A 15,511-nucleotide genomic window follows, 5' to 3' on the forward strand; every position below is an offset into this window, starting at 1 on the left:
GGTTCTTCCATACAGATACCAGTTGCTCCAGCACTGTTTATCAAAAAGATATGCCTTTCCCCCAATGAATTTCATTGATGCCTTTTTAAGAAATCATATTTTTCCTGTATTCTCTATTCTATTCCATTGATATATATCTTTCTATATATATCTATATATCTGTCTTTACACTGCTATCATACTATCTTAATTCCTGTAGCTTTTTAGTAAGTTTTGAAATCTAACAGTTTGTCTTCACTTTTGTTTTTCATGTATATCTTGGCTCTTCTAGGTTCTTCGCGTTTCCATACACATGCATGTGCACGTAAATACCAGTGGTTCACAGTGTGGTCCGTGGACCTCTGGAAGTCCCCATGACACTTTCATGGTGTCTGTTAGTGAAAACTATTTTTATAATAACATGAAATCATTATTTGCCTTTCGTTTCTATACCGTGTTGACGTTTAGTAGACGTGGTAGAGAAGCAATAGGAGATAAAACTGACGACATTTTAGCGTAGTAAAAGCAGTGTGTGAGACTGTGTTTGAAGCCAATGCTATCCACTCAGTTTTTTTTAAAGAAACGTATAATTACTTAAGAATGTCTTTGATACAGTAAAAATCATTAATTTTATTAAGTTTTGATGCTTGCGCCTTCTTGTTAATACTGTACGTATCACAGTGGAATTAATGCACCATAGTTGTCTTGAGGAGGCGCACTTGTGTGATTGTTGTGAACTGAACTAGCAACTGTTTTCATGGAGTACCATTTTGCTTGAAAGAACAACTGACAACCTGTTTATTCAGACATGAGTATTGGCAGAAATTTTCTCAAAAATAAGCAAAGTAAGCCTGTCATTTCAAAGAAAACACCTGACAATATTTATTACCAATGGTAAAATTTTAGTCTCCAGGTGGACATTTAAAAACCATGTATCCAAGGTTTCCACCACTGTCTGCTTAACAGGCTCTCAATACTTAAAGACATTTCTGATGAGGTAGGTGGTGATATTAACTAGTGTGATATGTTTACATTGTATAATAAAATAAATCAACATTTGGAAGATCTGCAGTATTTTCCAAATGACCGATTTTGTGTTATTACAAAATTATGTATGGATAATGGACTCTTTCCAAGTGTAAGATAGGACAAAGGATTTTTAACAGAGTACAGAAGTTAATTGATATGGTTTCAGATATCATTGCAACTAACTTGTTAAGTGTCGTATTAAAGAAGAATATCCCCAGAATCTGAAAAGGCTCAGAATCTCAACAAGCTCCATCTTTTTCCAATTACATTTTTGAATGAGGCCAACTTGTCTTCATACACTTCAACCAAAACAATATATCATAACAAATTGAATGCATAAGCTAATATGAGAATCCACCTGTTGTCTATTATAAAGGTTTCTCCCCAAAAAAGTAAAAATGTCACTCTTCTCACTATTATTTTTTAGTCTGGAGATTATTTTTAATAAAAATGTCATTTATATTAATACATAAAGGGTTTCTTGTTTTTTAATGAGTTAATACATAAATATTTTCAATGTTGATAGATATAATACACATAAACAAAAGCTCTTTAGAATTCTCAATTTTAAGAGCACAAAGGGGTCCTGATTCGAAAAATGTTTGAAAACCACTGATATATATATGCCTTCACACACATACACATATACATTAAATAGGTATTCATCTCTACAGCAATTTAGATAATATTTGATTGGAATTTCATTGACTGTATGGATCAAATTTGGGAGAATTGACATCTTTTTTTTTTTTTTTTTAATAATTTTATTTATTTATTTATTTTTCCCCAAAGCCCCAGCAGATAGTTGTATGTTGTAGTTGCACATCCTTCTAGTTGCTGTATGTGGGACGCAGCCTCAGCATGGCCGGAGAAGTGGTGGGTCGATGCACGCCCGGGATCCGAACCCAGGCCACCAGCAGCGGAGCGCGCGCACTTAACCGCTAAGCCACGGGGCCAGCCCAAGAATTGACATCTTAAAAATATTGAATCTTCCAATACATGAACCTTTTATAGCTATCCATTTATTTAGGCCTTCTTTAATTACTCTTAATATTTGTTAGATTTCAAAGTAGAAGTCTTACAAATATTTTATGAAATTTACTTCAATTATTTGAGTTTTTGATGCTATTATAAATAGCATGTTTTATTTCATTTTTCAGATTTTTTTCATAGTATATAGAATACAGTAATTCTTTTTGTATGTTGAACTTCTATCCAGAAACCTTTCTAAATTCATGTATTAATTCTAGTAGATTCCTTTGGATTTTCTACTATGCAGTTATGTCATCTGTGAATAAAGATGGTTTTAATTCCTTCCAATCTTTATACCTTTTATTTGTTTTTCCCCCTTATCATACTTGCTTAGACCTCCAGTACAGTGTTGAATAAAAGGGATGATATTGAACATTCTTGTCTTCTTAATCTTAGTGGGAAACGTTTAATATTCCACTATTAATAATATGTTATATGTAGGTGTTTTGTTTTTAATGAAAACCTACATTCTTATATTGTATCATTCCTATATTGGAACGCCTACATTTTTATATTGTATCATTCCTTTATTAGAATGAGGAAAAGATAGACAAAATCCATAAAAGAACCAAACTGACATTCTAAAACTGAAAAATATAATGTCTTAAATAGTTCATTGAATGGGCTTAATAGCTGACTGGATGCAGAAAAGAAGAAAGGATCAGGGAATCAAAATCAAGTCAAAAATGATCAAAACTGAAGCAGAGAGAGAAGAAAATAATGAAATAAAACAGAACTCAGTGTGAGAAATGTGTGGATAATGCTAGACTGTCTAACATAGGAGTAAGTGTTACACATGGATGACAAGAAGGAGAGAATAGGGCAAAGGAAATAAATGAAGGGCTGAGAATTTTCTGAAATTAAAGACATCAGCTCAAAGTTTCAAGAAATTCAGTGTACCCCAAGTAGAATAAATAGAAAGAAAACCAAACCTAGGCGTCAGAGTCAAACTGTTGACATCCAAAAGTCATGAAGCAATTTTAATAAGCCTACTGTGTTTCTTTATTTCTTACGTTCATATTTGGGTGAGGGTTTAGAGTTTTGACAAAATTAGGGTGATTTTTAAGTTTCTTTGGCAGTATGAGGTCCCTGTCTCCCAGTGATCTATGAGGAATCTTCAGGATATTTGCTGTTAGATAGAAGTAAAAGATATGAGAATCCAGTAGTTATTGATAGATAGCCATGTGCCCAACGCTGTGCTAGATGTTTTCACATGACTTATCTCATTTAATCATATTTAATTAGGATCACGGGTCCATTTCAGAAATACGCAAAGAGTGGGACTTAAGACACCTAGCTCCTGATACTTAGAATTACTTGAAGTGCATTATGGTGACACCTCAGATAAGTCCAAACCTCTTTTTACCCTGCCTGATCAAATATTCATTTCAAAACACTGTATGCTGAAATGAGCCATGTGGGAGTTGAAGAGAATCAACTATTCAGGTGGTGAAAATGTGTGAATGCAGCTGGCAGATGAAGTTCCGGTATGATGGACTCCCAGCTTGTCCTTATTGCTTCAGGCAACAACTGACAGAGCTGACTCGTCATTGGCTTTCCATTTCTGGCATTGATAGGACTGAAAATTCTCAGTGTCACAGATACTTAAAAGCTGTCCCTGTTATAGTGGATACAAATAGTGCTGGAGGGTCCTTATTGCATAGAGATGTAATCAATATGGTCTAGAGTTCTTGACCTGAACCTATAATTATCTGGATGTTATAAAGGTAGCTTGTTGTTACAGAATGCTTATATTCAGAACTTTGGGGCTATGTTGTGAATGGAGGGAAGAAAAATAGAGGCTTTGTCCCTCTTTCCATACTTCACAGTATTCAAGAGGCTATCGTAATTATCACTAAACAGGGTATTCTTATAGGATTAGACCATTGTATCTTTGGGATTTGGGGTGCTGAAGTTTAAATCTCACCTCTGATGCGATTGGATACCCTGCAAAAGTTGTGACTTTAATATTATGCAGCTTGTAACTGGTTTTTCGAATACCAAAATAGAATTTTTTTCGTTGATCCAAATACCTGGATTTGAAGTGCAACTTGAAATGATAACACATTTGAGTTTGATCTTTGCCTGCAGCTAAATGTATGCTGAAAAAAGAAATTGGGTAAGCAGATATTGTGGCATCCATGATCCGTGGGCAAGAGGGAGTAGAAGGAGATGACACTGGTAGCAATTCTTAAGTCACTATTTGTACCGGTGCATTTAAGTATATTGTGATTGAGATTACTTTGTCATGTTGGATGGCATTATTATTGGATTACCCCATGGGTAGGAAGCATTGAAAAAGGGGGAGGAAAGTAATGCCTTGTCATAGAGGGCTCTTTGAGAACAGGGGGCTCTTTGTATTTCCACATGCCTGATATTGGTGCCTGCCACAGAGCAGATAATCAATATTTGTTGCATTGTTGATTTCTGATAAAACATAGCACTTTAAATATACCATAAAGTGATTATAATTTAATAATGCTGCATCTTTATACCTCCATTACCTCACGTAAACCTAGAAAATATAATTTTAACCCAGAGCCCTTCATTAGGGTTGCCCTTAGGTTTATGATCATTGTTCCTTTGTCTGGGCCTTTGGTAAACTGTGTGATCAGTTGAAATATTTTGCAGAGCGTTTCAAATTATCTTTTATGTCATTTTTTTAAAGTAGCATTATGTTTAAGTAGTATGTTTCTCATCTTTGATAGCTTTTACATAACCAGATAATAAAAATAAAGGAATTATGGCTGTCAACTCAATTGTGCTTTGGTCTTATTAGGCTAGCATGGAAATTTGTGTTTGAAGGTCATCTTTATAAAGCATTAACTGCGGCAAATTCCTGCTTTCTGGGATCTGTTGTCAAGCCTGGCAAACATCCCCTGAAAGGAATGGATTTGCTTTTGTCTTCTGGTTATATGACGCTAACTTGCAGACATATCACTGTATAGATACGGGGGCTTCTAAGCTAGCCCATCTTAGACGTGGGCCCAGCATATTGGTATGTAGGCCTCTGATCTAAGTTCCATTAAGCCAAAAAGTTTTTTTGAAGAATTGCCACTGTTTTGGCAATGTCGTTGCAGTTCAGTGACTTGTTCTTATGCTTTAGGCAGCCCTATGAGACATGGCATTTTGAGTCTTAAACCTATTTTTATGCTCTAAGAATATTGGAAAGACCATGATTATTCTGTAAATGATCAGTGTTGAGATTGTAGAGAATACCAAAAGTTGTGCTTGCAACTTTAATTGAACTCCCCGGTTAGTAATCTCTTTTCTAGATGAGTTTATATAGTTTTCAAATAAAGAATGTTTGCATGATTGGAAAGAGAAAAGATTCACCCTCCGTTTCTCTCTACCTAAAGCGGACACTTCCAGCATCCACAGTCAACCCTTCGACATTCTCCTATCAAGCTGACTTTTCCTTTGTCAGAAATTGTTAGCCATGAGAGAATACCTCTAAGTAGAGTTTTTATAGCCATGCTTGGGTCCCAATTCCTGAATCAGAGGAGTAAGCCAGAGAGACCTTAGTAAAATTTTGGTACGGTGCCCGAAACTTTTCATTTGCCTTGAAACCTGTTCTTAATTTTACTCTTTATTCCAATTCACCCCTTGATTAAATTAATTACTTTCTCCTCTGTTCTTAAACTTTTACTGTTGTGTTTATCACCTCATATTAAAGTTAGTTGGGAACCATTTCCCATTCTAAACTGTGAGCTCATCTTTGTACTCCCCACAGCACCCTGAATGGTTCTGACACATAATAGGCACTCAGTAAATGTTAATGAATTCAACATTTCAGCATGGAATATTGAAACCAAATTTTTGCATTTGTCTAGACGCAGTAGTTGCCTCCTAGGAGGGGGCTGAGTCGCTAGGGAACAGAAATAAGGAGACTTTCTTTTCACTGTAGTCTTTTAGAACATGTGCATGCAATATCCATGCAAAACACGAATGAAACTCTCCTTTCAATGCCTAACATATTTTCGGAATTTGACAGGTTACCATTGCAAGTTATTATTGTTTGTTTGTTTGTTTATACAAATGAAGAACCTGAGGTTAAGGGATGTTAAATAACTTGTCTATTGTCGCATAGCTAGTAGGTGCTAGAGCAAAGATATGAATCTGTGAAACCTTCATTTTTTCCAGGATATTGAACAGCATCTTGGCCACAATAGCCTACCTTGATTTTCTTCATACAATCAGCAGGTGGCAGGGTGTGTATCTGACCTAGGAACTATCCTTATTTATTCTTTATATCATAAACTATGTGCATCATAGAAGTCGCAGAAATACAGCACCTCCACTTTTGAGTGGCACCTCTATTTTAAGGGGCCATTGGCAAAACCTCTTTGATAAGATTTTGATGATTGAAGACTGTTGTACTCCTGGCTCACCTAGGTATCCCTGCAGCTCACAGAGAGACTCTTACCCTTTAAGCAGTAAACATTTATTTTCAGCTAGGAAAGCTGCTCTCAGTCAGGTAATGTTTTCTCAAGCTGAAAAATGCTTTCACTAAAGAATGGTGATTGCCCAAGGTCACATTTCTTTTTCATCTACTTGTGGGAAAATGCAAACTGAAGGAATACTAGTGTTTGAAACTTACAATTTATTGTATATTTGGAGGCAGGGGAGAGGGAGGCAAAGTGATTATATTTCTCTTAAAAATATTGTTAATTGCTTTTTCAAAATATGGATTAAAGCATAAAAGAAGCCAAAAAAGCTCTAGTTCTAAATGGACGTGACACCTTGATCTTCTATCATGGCATAGCATATGAGTGGGATTCCCAGTGGACCTTTGTACACTACAATATTAATACTATAAACATCTCAGAGTTCTTAGCTGCTTTGAAAGTTGTAAGAGCTGTTCAGATCCCATCCACTGGACTTGTTTGGTCACGTGTTAAAATTATTCTGGTTTGTATAGTTTATTCAGAAATAACCTCCCACCTCAAATTCTCAATAATAATATTTAGCTTTTCAATAAACTTGAAAAGAACAGCTCCTATAGGAAAGTGTACCTGAGAGAGAAATGTTTTTGCTTTGTTTTTCTTGCCCATTAATGCTTAGGAACTACAAGGTCTTTAACTGGCCCATTTCATGCCTCTGTTTTTTCATCTGCAAAATGGCGACTAAATTTTGCCTTCTATTTGTTTGATATGGTCAAAATACTAATAAAGTGACAGGCTCTGGGGTGATACTTCTGTTGGCTTCTGCTATTGATGGTGGAATTTTCACTGTAGTTTGCTTTAACACTGTGGTTTCAAGAATAAACAATATAGTTTATTTATTTTGGTTTATTATGGTTTATTTTTAACAATATGATTTTAAGAACAAAAGAAATTACTTAAAGAACTTCAATAAATATAGTACCATTAACGTTCACAAAAATAGCTATATGCAAATTAGTAGATGTCCTTGGCTGAGATAAAATTATTTTGAGGTTGTAATAATGAAAATTAATGTAAGTTAATGTAATTTTGAATTATGTACTTCCTTCCTTATGAAGGAAACCTGACTGCACTATGTGTTCATGGAAAGTTATGGAATTAAAAGGAAATAAATAGGATATTTAACATCTCTACTTAAATCTTGAGTTATATTTCGCCAATACAGTTTCTGTGCTGCATATTAAATTCTATATATGATGAATAATATAATTTTGATTGCTTAATATACTGTGCTAAGCGTTTCACGTATAATACCTTCTTTATTCTTCACAAAAATCCTGTGAGGTAAAGACATTGTTATACTATCCTTTTTTAGAATAAGGAGCTATGGCTCAGAGAAATGATGTACACTATCTACTTACCACTTTGACAGTGCCATCTGAAGTTCTTTCTAACTGTTTGTTCTCTCCTTGTTACTTTATTTCAATAATAATAAGAATAATAGCTTACACTATATCTCAAAGTGTTTTTTTGCTGTTTATGTATATCTTATTTATTCCTCCTGACCACCCTGTGGAGAATGGTTATACTATTGTCCTCATTCTATAATTGAGGAAACAGACTTAGAGAAGTGGTAGGTCCCAGGTTGGATGCCAGGCAGTCTCATTCCAGAGTTTGTATTCTTAGCTAACAGATGATGTTCTTTGAGGGTATGTTCAATAACGATAGATTAGATTCTGATATTTCAGACAATGGTCTAAATCTCAGAAATTATTATCTCACCCTCCTTCTCCACCATCCAGTTCTTCCATTTTTAGGCTGTGCCAGCATGACAATTCGTTTCCTGACCCTCAGTTGATTCCTACAATAAGTTTGTTAGATTAGATGTTCAAAGACCCTTCTGATTCTAAAATCTGTGATCCTATACTGTTTGGATACATTTGCAGTATTCTGAGGCAGCTCTGACAGTGCTTTAATGGAAAGGTATTCATCACTATGGCTTAGTGAGGAATATATTGACTTCTATACTTAAATGCAATTAACTATTTTAGGGAGTTTTGGTGGGGACTACAAAATGGGAACTAACTCCTCAAGCCTCTTCATCTCCTTAAAAAAGAAGAACCTCAAAATAGTTCTGCCCACATGGATTTGACTCTAGTCATATTTGTTTTTGCGTGTAAATACATTTTGCTCAGCCTACAAAAGATGAAGAAATGGAGCCACTTTTTTTTGCCAGAGGAGCAATCTCTCTCCATGTTAGACCAGCTGTTTACATTGTTTTTGGACTCTCTCTTGGTCTGTCATTGTCTCTCTTTCATTCCTTTTTCCTCCCTTTCTCTATTTCAGTTTGTCTTCTGTCCCTATTTCTCCCTATTAGCTGCTGTCTTCCTATTTTGATAATTCTGTTTTATTTCTGTAAGTGAAAGACTCTCCCAAGGATGCTGAATATGTCATTATTTCTATATCACTCCTTTTAGGCACAGAAGATTTTAGGTTGGCTGTAAAACTTGTTCTTGGCATAAATTTGGCAGAGAGTTTTTAGCCTGAGTGAGACTTTTCACTGGGATCATGAAAGTGTTGGGCCGTCCCTGCCCTCCACTCTTCCTTCTTCAAGTATGACATTAGTGGTTTTAGCTCTTGTTGACCCTTCTTTAAACCAAAGCTTTATAGCCTATTAGGGTACAGTGTGGATTTTTCTTATATGATATGTTGGAGGGAAATAAAAATCTCCTCTAAAGTTACAAATGGTTTCATTTACCAAAATGACTATTTCTCTTGGAAAGTTTTGTCTTTTCTTTAAAATTTCCAGGAGTTGGGTGGGCTTGATGTCGTCTCTCCTCCGCCACCTCCCCACCCACACATTCACGTTGGCAGGGACGCTGAGAACTTTAAACATAATTCCAGGCTTCTAGGAGGCAAATCGTTGACCAAGGAGTAACCAAGACACACTTTTCTGCTGTTATTTTAAAGAAATTTTTTCAGTTAAAGTGGAAATAAGGACAAAATATTACAGGCTTGTTTTTTACTGTTTCATTTGTAGAACATAGGACAAATGCTTTGGAACATCAGTAATTACTATTTCAAGCAATAGGGATTGACATCTATGCTTTTCAAATCTGCATTTAATCTCATCCTTCATCATTTATTGGCTTAGATAACTGTCTCATTTACTTAGGGATCCATGTCAGCACCTTGAGCTCCAAATCAGGTATTACGTGTCACCCCGTGAGAGAATCTCTGCATTGCCCCATCTATTCCTGCTTCATTAAAGGACTTTATGTAAGCATCTTTGTTTTTCCAAGATATCTGAAGGCCTTAATGAAATGAAAAATATTTGCCCTCTGTGTAGAAATAATACTTAAAACTTTTATCTTACGTTTGCTTATCAGAGTAACTTTGCCCAGCCCTGGAGCAGGGCATTCTTAATGTGGGCTGAATAGATCTAAGCCTCTGATGGGTCCACAAAGAACCACTGAAGAAACTTAAAGGTTCCCTAGCTGAAGTCAGTAGTGTCCTTCAGTAGGATACTAGATTATATCATAAATCTAGGCATAGCTGAGAAAAGGAAAAGTTGTGAATTTTTTATCATCACAAGCTGTATAATGCATATTTCAGGTAACCTCCGTGGGTTTCCTCCCTGCTGTTGGCTCAGCTGTGGCTTTTAATGGAGCCATATCTGCACCTCCACTCTTTCATCCCTCCATTTTTATGAGAATTAAAAAGTAAATGGGGTGCTATTTAAATATTCCCTACTTATGTTTATTGAAAACTACCCTGCCACAGGGCATAGCACTTTGAAAAACTGCCTTACACCAGCCCAGTTTTCCACCCACATGGTTTACGCCAAAACCTGGACTTTGCTTGCCTCAGACCTTTAATTTCTTTAAACCAAATGATCACAGAAAAACTTAGGAGGAGCCTAGTTTCATTGGTGAGGTTTTCAATAAAAGTTAAGTGGAGTGTGGCTAGAAAACCAGACCCGTTAAAAGCCATGACTGTGCTGACACTAGAGGAAAAACCTACAGAATTCTTAAAGTTCTTGCTTTCAGTGTTGGAGAGAGAGGAAAAAACAAGGGAAGTGGAAGGGCTGCAGCACTCCACTTCGGGAAAGAAGAGCGAGGGGAGTTCGATTGAGCTCATTTGTCACTTATTGGTGTTTTATTTAAAAGTGTGTCCTGCTTATATGTATATGTTCTTTCTAGAAATTTTTGAAAATATAAAGAATAAAATATAACAGTCATTTCATTCCACAGATATAATTATTTTTAACATTTTGGTGTATAAATTCTTAGTGTCTACTCCTTTTTTACTAATAATATTTTTTAAATTGACAGTATATTCAACAGTGTTTTGTAACTTGCTTCATTTATTATTATCAGCAAATTTCCTTCAAGTCGTGAGATATTTTTCAAAACATAGATATTTTAGTGGTTATATTCTCTGAGTCATTTACTTGTCTAGTCTTCTATCATTAAACTTTTTGGTTTCTAATTTCTTTACCATACTAAAGAAGAGTAAATAAAATTCCTATATATAAGTCTTTGGTTTATGGTTTCCAAACATTTAAAGAAGAATTAATACCAATACTTCTCAAACTCTTCCACAAAATAGAAGAGGGAGGAACACTTCCAAACTCATTTTATGAAGCTGGCATTCCCCTGATACCTAAACCACATAGGTTTAGGACATTACAGGAAAAGAAAATTACAGGCCAATATCCCTGATGAACATAGATACCAAAATTCTCAACAAAATATTAGCAAACCGAATTCAACAATACATTAAAAGGATCATATACCATGATCAAGTGGGATTCATTCCAGGGATGCTAGGATGGTTCACCATCTGCAAATCGATCCCTGTGGTACACCACATTAACAAAATGAAGGATAAAAATCATATGATCATCTCAATAGATGCAGAAAAAGCATTTGAAAAAATTCAACATCCATTCATGATAAAAACTCTCAACAAAGTGGGTATAGAGGGAAACCTCAATATAATAGAGACCATATATGACAAGTGCACAGTTAACATCATATCCAGTGGTGAAAAGCTGAAAGATTTTCCTCCAAGATCAGGAACAAGACAAGGATGCCCAATCTCACCACTTTTATTCAACATAGTACTGGAAGTCCTAGCCAGAGCAATTAGGCAAGACAAAGAAATAAAAGGCATCCAAATCGGAAAGGAAGGAATAAAACTGTCACTATTTACAGATGACATGATCTTATATATAGAAAACCCTAAAGACTCTACCAAAATACTATTGGAACTAATAAATTCAGTAAAGTTGCAGGATCCAAAATTAATATACGAAAGTGAGTTGCATTTCTATACACTAGTAATGAACTATCAGAGAAATTAATAAAACAATCCCATTTACAATTGCATCATAAAGAATAAAATACCTAGGTATAAATTTAACCAGGGAGGTAAAAGACCTGTACACTGAAAACTATAAGACATTAATGAAAGAAATTGAAGAAGATACAAATAAATGGAAAGATATTCCATGCTCATGGATTGGAAGATTTCATATTGTTAAAATGTTCATACTACCCAAATCAATCTACAGATTCAGTGCAATCCCTGTCAAAATCCCAATGGCATTTTTTCACAGAAATAGAGCAAACAATCCCAAAATTTGTATGGAACCACAAAAGACCCAGAATAGCCAAAGCAATCTTGAGAAAGATCCAAACTGGAAGCATTGTGCTTCCTGATTTCAAACCATATTACAAAGCTATAGTAATCAATATAATGTAGTGTTGGCATAAAAATGGAACAGAATAGAGAGCCCAGAAATAATCCCATGCATATATAGTCAATTAATTTATGACAAAGGAGCCAAGAATACACAATGGGGAAAAGATAGTCTCTCTAATAAATGGTGTTGGGAAAACTAGACCACTATCTTACACCATACACAAAAATCAACTCAAAATGGATTTAAGACTTAAACATAAGACCTGAAATCATAAAACTCCTAGAAGAAAACATAGATGGTAAGCTCCTTGACATCAGTCGTGGCGATGATATTTTGGATTTGATACCAAAAGCAAAGGCAACAAAAGCAAAAATAAACATTAGGACTACATCAAACTAAAAAGTTTCTGTACAGCACAAGAAACCATCAACACAATGAAAAGGTAACCTACAGAATGGGTGAAAATATTCGTAAATCATCTATCTGATAAGGGATTAATATCCAAAATATATGAAGAACTCGTACAATTCAACAGAAATTTTTGTGGTTTAACAATTTGATTAAAAAATGGGCAGAGGTTCTGAAGAGACATTTTCCACAGAAGACATACAAATGGCCGACAGGTACATAAAAAGGTGCTCAGCATCACTAATCATCAGAGAAACGCAAATTGAAGCGACAATGAAATATCGCCTCACACCTGTTGGAATGTCTGTTATCAAAAAGACAAGAAATAGCAAGTGTTGGCAAGGATGTAGAGAAAAGGGAACCTTTGTGCACTGTAAATTGGAATTGTGGAATGTAAATTGGTACAGCCAGTTTACATTGTGTAAAACAGTATGGAGGTTCCTGAAAAAATTAAAAATATAACTATCTTATGATCCAACAATTCCACTTTTGGGTATTTATCCAAAGGAAATGAAAACACTAGCTGGAAAAGATATCTATCTGAGATTCTGTTAATTTTTTAGTCTATTTTCTCTTTTTTTTTAAGGAAGATTGGCCCTGTGCTAATGTCTGTTGCCAATCTTCCTCTTTTTCTTTTTTTTTTTTTCTCCCCACAGCCCCAGTACCTAGTTGTATATCATAGTTGTAGAGTTGTAGAGTTGTAGCTCTTCTAGATGGGACGCCCCCTCAGCATGGCTTGATGAGCAGTGAGTAGGTCTGTGCCTAGGATCCGAACTGGCGAACCCCGGACCGCCAAAGCGGAACACGCGAACTCAACCGCTATGCCTCCGGGCCGTCCCCTCTATATTGTTCTGATTGGGTAATTTCTATTGTTCTTTTACCGTTTACTGATTCTTTCCCACAGTCCCTCCGTTCTGCTATTGAATGCATCCACTGAACTTTTAATTTTGTTTATTGTATTTTTAAGTTCTAAAATTTCCAGTTGATTCTTCCTTATATCTTCTACTTCTTTGCTAAGAGTTTCTGTTTCTTTGCTGAGGCTTTCTATTGTTTCATTTGTTCTAGCAGGTTTATAATTGCTCTTTGAAACGTTTTTATCATGGCATTTTAAACACCTTTGTCAGATAATTTTAACAGCTTTGTCATCTTGATGTTGATGTCTATTGATTGTCTTTTCTTCATTCAGTTTGATATCTTCCTAGTTCTTGGTGTGTTGAGTGATTTTCACTTGAAACCTGGACACATTCCTAAGATTTGAATCTTATTTAAATCTTTTGTTTTAACTGGCTTTCTCACACACCACTATGGAAGTGGAATGTTGTGCCTTGCTTTTGCCAGGTGGTGGTAGAAGTCCTGCTTGGGCAGCATTACTGCCCAAGGTCAGGGTTCTGTTGGGCAGAGATGGGAGTTCCAGCTCCCCATGTGGTCTCTGCTGACAATGCAGTAAAGTGGTTTCATTACTGCTGGACGATGACAAAAGTCCTAACTCGCCCCTAGGCCTGTTCTGACAGCACGAGAGTGGAGAGGAGCAGGGGCGCCTCTTTCCTGCCGGGAGGGGGTGGAAGTCCACGCTCCCTATTTGTTCTGCACTGACACTGCGTATGTGTGTTGGGAGGTGGTTCTTGTTAACAGCTGTGGGGAATTAAAGTCCTGACTCCCTACTTAGCCTCTTTTGACACCACCCTGCTGGGGTTGTTGGCATCTTGTTATAGCCTCATGACAGTGGAAAGGGTGGAAATCTAGGCTCCCCACTTGGCCTCTGCTGGCATTAGTGGTGGTAGAGCCACAGTTTTCTCTGCGGTGTTTGGCTAGAGTAAAGCAGTTATTTCCTAAAAGTTTCTATCTTGCGAGACTGCCCCTTCCCTATTCCTTTGGCTAGAGAGCTCAGGCTTTTGTTCAGACTTGTTTTTGTCCTAGTCCGTTGGCATTTGGCTTCTTCAGCTCCAAGGCTGGGATATTTGAGGCAAAAAGAATACCCAGAGACTTATCTTCCCTGTGTCATTTCTTGTGTCCTGAACAAATGTTCTAGCTGGTCTGCCTTCTTTTCTCCACCTTTCAGAGTCTTCTTATGTTTGTTTTGTACATAATGTCCAGGGGTTTGGGTTGTACTTAGCTGGAGAAACATACATCTACTCTATTTTCCCTTAAGTGGAATCAGCTTGTGCAATTAACTCAAATCTTTCAGCAAAAATATATATGTATATATCTGTCTGTCTGTATATGAAAAAATAATACATCTTATAAATGAACAGTTTGTCCCTGATTTGGTCAGTATCAGGAGGCAACACGCTTATTCTCTAAAGAGCCAGGCAGTAAATATTTTAGACTTTGAAGGCCGTACTATAATGGTAGGTACATTTGAATTTTTCATTTCTTCCTTGCTTCCTTTTACTTTACCAGTATTTTAGAGCATCATGTTCAGTATTACACAAATTTAAAACCAAGCTAGACATTTCATGTACATTAAAGTAAGCTAAGGTTTGCCAACACTATTTTTCTTTTTGAGATATGTTGGAAAAAACCGGGAAGGAAAAACGTTGAAACCGTGATGGCCATAGAATGTGCCTTGACTGAGTATGAGATTGGCTTTGTGTGTGGAGTCTTGAGTCTTGCTAAGTATGGCCACAGCTTTGCTTCCTCCCTCCTTTATCTGGCTTCATTTTTTACAAATAGAGTTTGTAGATGAGTCTCTTTTCTGCTAGAGACCTTACTGGTAAACCTGCAGAGATCTCCAACTCAGGTTTCTCTGGAGCTGGTGTCTACGGAAAGAGCTAGAGATGAGCACCTAGCTCAGTAAGCTGGTATTGCCTCTCATATGGTAGGTGGTTTGAGTTACTGTCTGCATTGAGTTATCCATTCCTTTGTACTCTGGATATCTTGCAATTGAAATTTCATTACTCAGGGATGTTTGTAAAATAAAGAATCTATCCCAAAGACCAAAGTATTTTCTTTCTCCAGGTCACTATGT

At 36.2% G+C, this 15,511-nt stretch overlaps 1 protein-coding gene across 6 annotated transcripts in view; it reads left to right on the plus strand.

The window, feature by feature from the left end:
- The window catches only part of BCAS3 (BCAS3 microtubule associated cell migration factor), a 562,723-nt gene that overhangs the window by 315,919 nt on the left and 231,293 nt on the right, over window positions 1-15,511 (plus strand). The window lies entirely within an intron of this gene.

The sequence above is a fragment of the Ceratotherium simum genome, chromosome 16 (genome assembly GCF_057802395.1).
Source record: "Ceratotherium simum simum isolate JZ-2026a chromosome 16, ASM5780239v1, whole genome shotgun sequence".
Lineage (NCBI taxonomy): Eukaryota > Metazoa > Chordata > Mammalia > Perissodactyla > Rhinocerotidae > Ceratotherium > Ceratotherium simum.